General features: G+C 44.7%; 1 pseudogene; it reads left to right on the top strand.

The window, feature by feature from the left end:
* Positions 1-2,616: 2,616 nt before the first annotated feature.
* Positions 2,617-5,696, top strand: LOC141562134 (homeodomain-interacting protein kinase 1 pseudogene; annotated as a pseudogene).
* Positions 5,697-6,557: the final 861 nt, after the last annotated feature.

Below are 6,557 nucleotides of genomic sequence, written 5' to 3'. Positions count from 1 at the left end.
ATACTGACACTAGAGACTCCTAGTTCCTAGAAGTCAATGGCCTTGCACTTTGTCTTCCTGCTCCACCCAGATTCCTTCTCCCTCTAGAAACATCCCCCACTAATTAAACTTTCTATAGAGTTCAGCTGACACTAATCAAACTTTCTCTAGAGCTGAGGTAATGTTAACTACCACTAATTAAACTTTCTATACATGTTAAGTACCACTCATCAAACTTTGTATAGAGTTGAACTGAAGCCGATTCAAACCCAAACTTCCCTTTTATTTCCATAGCCCCCAAGGCCTGAATTCTAATCATAAAGCTAAGTACTCTGGTTGAACCACCTGGAAAAACTCCTAATCCCTTCTTGGGAGCTCCTGTCTGCTAAGAGCCTCGATTTCTTTGTGATTTTTAAGAAAAAAAATCTCCTATTTCTTTGCCTCAGAAGTAAGAGTGAATTATTTCACTAGACTTGAGCCTTGCCTCAAACACCATAAGCCTGGGATCCCCAACAATCCTAAGTACTTGAGCTCTTAGTTGCCTGCTCAGATGGATGTGCTTCCAATCAGGAGTCTTTTCTTAATTCCCAGATTTGGATCATCCTTGAGCTCTAATCACCTTTCCAGGGACATCTGAATCCCCAGTCTTGCCTTAGTTATACTAGCCGGAACAACAGGCCCAGGGCCTGGTGGGCTGCTGTAGTTCTGTGGAAGCAATGTTCATGTGAGCAAATACTAGTTCTGGAAATGTTAATTTGTTTATTCATTTTACCCAGCAAGCACACATTAAGCACCTACTGTATGTAGAGCACTATGCTAGATATGGAGAGATATAGACATTTTATTTTATTTTATTTTATTTTTCCTGAGACTGGGATTAAATGACTTGCCCAGGGTTGCACAGCTAGAAAGTGTTAAGTGTCTGAGACCAGATTTGGATTCAGGGTTGGTGTTCTATCCACTGTGCCACCTAGCTGCCCCGACATATATATTTTAGATAACACTTTATAAAAAATGATTTGGTCTTCATGAAGATTTTAGTCTTGTAGCTGGGGCAAAGGCAAGGAATGGGAAAAGTTAAGGATGTGTCTAGAAGTGAAATTTTACTTGGGATGAAATGCCACGTGGTGGAAGATTTTTGGAGCAGAAGACTGACATAAATAAGAATCTACTAACATGATATGAAGGATAAATACGAGAAAGTGGGCAGTGGTAGAAAAACATGTTAGGTGGCCATTGTAAGGTCAATGTTGCTGGAGAGGGTTGGTAGAATCAAAAATTCAGAAAGCACATTAAGGATAGAAGGAAAATTGGGGATGAAGATAAATCCTTGAGCTCCGCCTTTAATAAAGAAATTTGTCCTTAAGTAAATAATGTTAAATAAATAAATAAGTAAATAAAGTGATAAATTAAGTAATAAAGGTGCCATCACCTTTATTAGGCAATAAGTTCCTTGAGGGCATAATTCCTGTTCTGTTCCTGTCCTTGAGGAGCTTACCTTTAGAATGGTAGAAGCTGCTTGTCTTAAAGGCCTGTGGGAAATATAACTGAGACAACTAGTGTCTTTAGCTGGAAATAGTCTTAGCTGGACATACCCTTACAAAATGCCAATACCTGAGAGCTAGAATGAACCTCAGAGATCATTTAGTCCAGGACTTCTTAACCTGGGGTGCCTAAATTTGTTTTCAAAAGACATTTGGATTATTATAATTCAAGACAGTTGATCTCCTTTGTAAGCCTATTTCTTTGCTTTTATGCATTTGAAAACATGAGTGAAAGACCGGGTTCATAGACTTCCCCAGATTTTTCACAGAAGCGTATGCCATCAAAAGGGTGAGAATCCTTGTGAGAATCTAGTCCAACTCTTTTGTTTCATAGGAGAGGAAAAAGAAAAGTCCCTCGGATAAGGTCATACCCTTAATAAGTGTCAGAGAAAGGACTTGGGTCCATTAAGGGGAATAAGCAGAGGACCTTATACTTTGTAGGTATTCAGTAAAAGCCAAATTGAATTGAATATAAACTGAGGTGGCATTTGCAAATGGGATAGGAGCACAGAACCACAAGGCCTAGATGAATTAAAGAGAACCAAAAATGAAAGGTTTAAAACTTTTGAAAGCCATGAGACCCGACTTTGTGCCATGACTAAATGGCAAAGGTGGGTTCCCTAGCTAGTTAATGAATCAGAACAAAAAGAATGCCAACAGTGAATCCTGAGGGAAGGGTAGAAAGGGCTAGATAAAACCACTGGGGATAGAGTTTGGGCAACAAAAAGGATCTGTCTAAAGAAGACCAAGAAGTAAAAGCTCCAGGATGGAAAAGAAAAATAAAGGTTTGTAAAACAGGAAATATAATGAGATACCTATGAAAATCTTTAAATGAGTGTTAGATCATACTTCTATAACTCTTTAGATTACAAAGGACCTGTGTCTCCACAGCTCCATGGTTAGGATTATTCCTAGGTGCTACATCGGTTGTCTGGTACTTAACAATTCTCTAGCTCATTGAATTCAAAGTTCACACCTGTAAAGAGTTGACACCTGTCAAGGAGTTGACACCTGTCAGGGAGTTGACACCTGTGAAGGAGTTGACACCTGTCAAGGAGTTTGCTCATTGGTTCTTCAAGGAGTTCCCACAAGCCCATGGATTCTCTGGGAGGATATAAGGAGCCAACATTGAGTGGGGAAGTCAGTCTGGATTGGGTCAAGGAGAAGATCTGGACTTGAATTCCTGGCTGCATTTTCAGATCATTGAATTGAAACTAAAAGCTCCAGAAGCTCCCCAAGAGGTCTGCTCCCAGGAAACCATTTGCAATTTGGAGGAAACACAACATCAGAATAGATTAAGATCTTCTTAAATCCTTTTTGATTAGAGAAATACAAATGGATAAAGATTTCAGATATCATTTCACACCTAGCAGACTGGCTACAATGACAGAAAGAGAGAAGAGAAAGAGAGAAGAGACAGAGATAGAGAGAGAGCACCAGTACAAGGGTGTGCTAGAAGCTTCCACAATGTCCCCGATTCAAATGGACAGGCAGACAGTCTCATCGAGTGCCTTCTGCAGTGCAAAGAAACGGAAAACAGAGCCTTCTGGCTGGGACATTTCAGGACGGAGCAGCAACAAAAAGTATCCTACTCCCAGCAAGAACCTCTCAGCCACACAAGGACAAGAAAACTCCTCTCAGCAGGTGACAAGGTTCAACCTCCCCTCTTATGACCAGAGCCTCCTTCTGCCAGCTCCCACAGTGGAGCATGTCGTGGTCATGGCTGCTGACAGCACCGGGGGTGCTGCCACCTCATCCTTCCCGAGCAGTCAGACCCTCACTCACAGAGGCCACGTTTCTTGGCTGGAGCCCTATCACAAATGTGGATTGAAGAGAAAAAGTGAGGAGGTGGACAGCAGTGGTAAAGGGCAGATCATAGAAGAACATCCCCCTGTCAGGCAGCAGAACAGGACTGTGGTGGGTGCCGCTGCCACGACCACCACCATGACCACCAAGACCAGCAGTTCCAGCAGAGAAGGGGATTACCAGCTGGTCCAGCATGAAATCCTTTACTCCATGACCAACAGTTACCAAGTCCTAGAGTTCTTGGGCCGGGGGACATTCGGGCAGGTGGCCAAGTGCTGGAAGCGGAGTACCAAGGAAATTGTCGCCATTAAGATCTTGAAAAACCATCCTGCCTATGCCCGACAGGGCCAGATTGAGGTGAACATCCTTTCCCTCCTGAACAGGGACGATGCTGACGAATCCAATGTTGTCCGTTTTTATGAGTGCTTCCAGCACCAGAATCACACCTGCCTGGTGTTTGAGATGCTGGAACAGAACCTGTATGATTTCCTAAAGCAGAACAAGTTTCGTCCACTGCAGCTCAAGTACATCCGGCCCATCCTACAGCAGGTGGCCACAGCTCTGAGGAAGCTCAAGAACCTTGGCCTGATCCACACGGACCTAAAGCCAGAAAACATCATGCTGGTGGATCCTGTGCAGCAGCCATACCGCCTCAAGGTCATTGACTTTGGCTCTGCCACTCAGGTATCCAAAGCTGTGTGCTCCTCCTACATACAGACACGCTACTACAGGGCTCCTGAAATCATTCTTGGACTGCCGTTTTGGGAGGCTATTGATATGTGGTCCTTGGGCTGTGTGATAGCGGAGTTGTTTCTGGGCTGGCCTCTCTACGCCGGGGCTTCAGAATATGAGCAGATTTGTTACATTTCACAAACACAAGGCCTCCCGGCAGAATACCTTCTGAGTGCAGGAACAAAAACAAGCATGTTTTTCAACAGAGATCCTCGTTTGGGTTACCCACTGTGGAGACTAAAGACGCCAGAGGAGCATGAGTGGGAAACAGGAATCAAATCAAGAGACACCCGCAAGTACATATTCAACTGTTTAGATGACATGGCCCAGGTGAATATGTCTACAGACTTAGAGGGAACGGATATGTGGGCAGAAAAAGCAGATAGAAGAGAGTTCATTGATTTGTTGAAGAAGATGCTGACAATTGATGCAGATAAGAGAGCTACTCCATGGAAAACCCTCAACCACCCATTTGTGACAATGACTCATCTTTTGGATTTCCCACCCAGCAATCATGTTTTGTCATGCTTTCAGAACATGGAGATCTGCCGAAGGACAGGGCACATGGATGATCCAGTGAAACAGATCAAGAACCCTTTGACCACCCATTTTGCCCCCAACACAAGCACAAATCTAACCATGACCTTCAGCAACCAGCTCAATCCCGGGCACGGTGTCGCCAGTGTTTTGGCGTCCAGTTCTACTGCAGCAGCAGCTACACACTCTCTGGCTGATTCGGATGTCCCCCTGCTGAATTACCCGTCTGCCCTGTATCCATCAGGGGCAGCACCTGTGGCAGGAGTTGCCCAGCAGAGTGTCTCCTTGCAGCCTGGAACTACTGCCATTTGCACTCAGACTGATCCATTCCTGCAGACTTTCGTCGTGCGTCCCCCTGCTTTTCAAACTGGACTCCAGGCATCTGCTCAGCATTCTGGATTCCCTGGGAGGATGGAGAATGCTGTGCCAATGGTACCCCAGGCGCCTGCTGCTCAGCCATTACAGATCCAGTCAGGAGTCCTCAGCCAGGGAAGCTGTCCACCACTCATGGCAGCAACTCTCCATCCTCAAGCAGCCATCATCACACCACAGCAGGTGGTGCCCTTTACTCTGAGCTGTGCACCTAGCCGGCCGGCGCTGGTTGGACACACTGCCACTGTCCTGCAGGTCTGGCCTGGAGGAACCCAGCAGATCCTCTTACCTTCAACAGGGCAGCAGTTCCCTGGGGTGGCTCTACACAATTGTGTTCAGCCTACTGAGGTCATTCCCCAGGCCATGGGGATTGGCCAGCAGCTGGGAGACTGGAGGAATGGGCACTCAGGTGGCAGCCAGTACAGTAGCCTTATGCAGCAGCCCTCTCTGCTGACAAACCACGTGACTCTGGCCACGGCTCAGCCCCTCAACGTTGGAGCAGCTCATGTTGTCAGGCAGCAGCAGTCAAGTGCCCTCTCCTCCAAGAACAAGCAGCCGGCCCCAGCTCAGGCCCAGACTGTCTCTACATTAGATGTCTCACCTACTCAAGTCTCCTCACTGATGGGGAGCAGCTCACTCTGTACCAACTCTTCCTATAGTCCCCCGGTCCCTGTGCAAGATCAGACTGTCATCATCCCACCTAGTAACAATCCTAACACTCTATGAGGCAAAGCTAGAACATTCATTTGTGGGCTTTCTTTTGTTATTTGCTTGCCTTTCATTTTTAGTTCTCTTTAATTCATCTAGGCCTTGTGGTTCTCTGCTCCTATCCCATTTGCAAATGCCACCTCAGTTTATATTCAATTCAATTTGGCTTTTACTGAATACCTACAAGGTATAAGGTCCTCTGCTTATTCCCCTTAAAGGACCCAAGTCCTTTCTCTGACACTTATTAAGGGTATGACCTTATCCGAGGGACTTTTCTTTTTCCTCTCCTATGAAACAAAAGAGTTGGACTAGATTCTCACAAGGATTCTCACCCTTTTGATGGCATACGCTTCTGTGAAAAATCTGGGGAAGTCTATGAACCCGGTCTTTCACTCATGTTTTCAAAAGCATAAAAGCAAAGAAATAGGCTTACAAAGGAGATCAACTGTCTTGAATGATAATAATCCAAATGTCTTTTGAAAACAAATTTAGGCACCCCAGGTTAAGAACTCCTGGACTAAATGATCTCGGGGGTTCATTCTAGCTCTCAGGTATTGGCATTTTGTAAGGGTATGTCCAGCTAAGACTATTTCCAGCTAAAGACACTCTTTGTCTCAGTTATATTTCCCACAGGCCTTTGAGACAAGCAGCTTCTACCATTCTAAAGGTAAGCTCCTCAAGGACAGGAACAGAACAGGAATTATGCCCTCAAGGAACTTATTGCCTAATAAAGGTGATGGCACCTTTATTACTTAATTTATCACTTAATTTACTTAATTATTTATTTGACTTTATTATTACTTTATTTACTTAAGGACAAATTTCTTTATTAAAGGCGGAGCTGAAGGATTTATCTTCATCCCCAATTTTCCTTCTATC

This window comes from Sminthopsis crassicaudata, chromosome 3 (assembly GCF_048593235.1).
Source record: "Sminthopsis crassicaudata isolate SCR6 chromosome 3, ASM4859323v1, whole genome shotgun sequence".
NCBI lineage: Eukaryota > Metazoa > Chordata > Mammalia > Dasyuromorphia > Dasyuridae > Sminthopsis > Sminthopsis crassicaudata.
The sequence above is the reverse complement of the archived record's forward strand: the minus strand, read 5'-3'. Positions and strand labels throughout refer to the sequence as shown.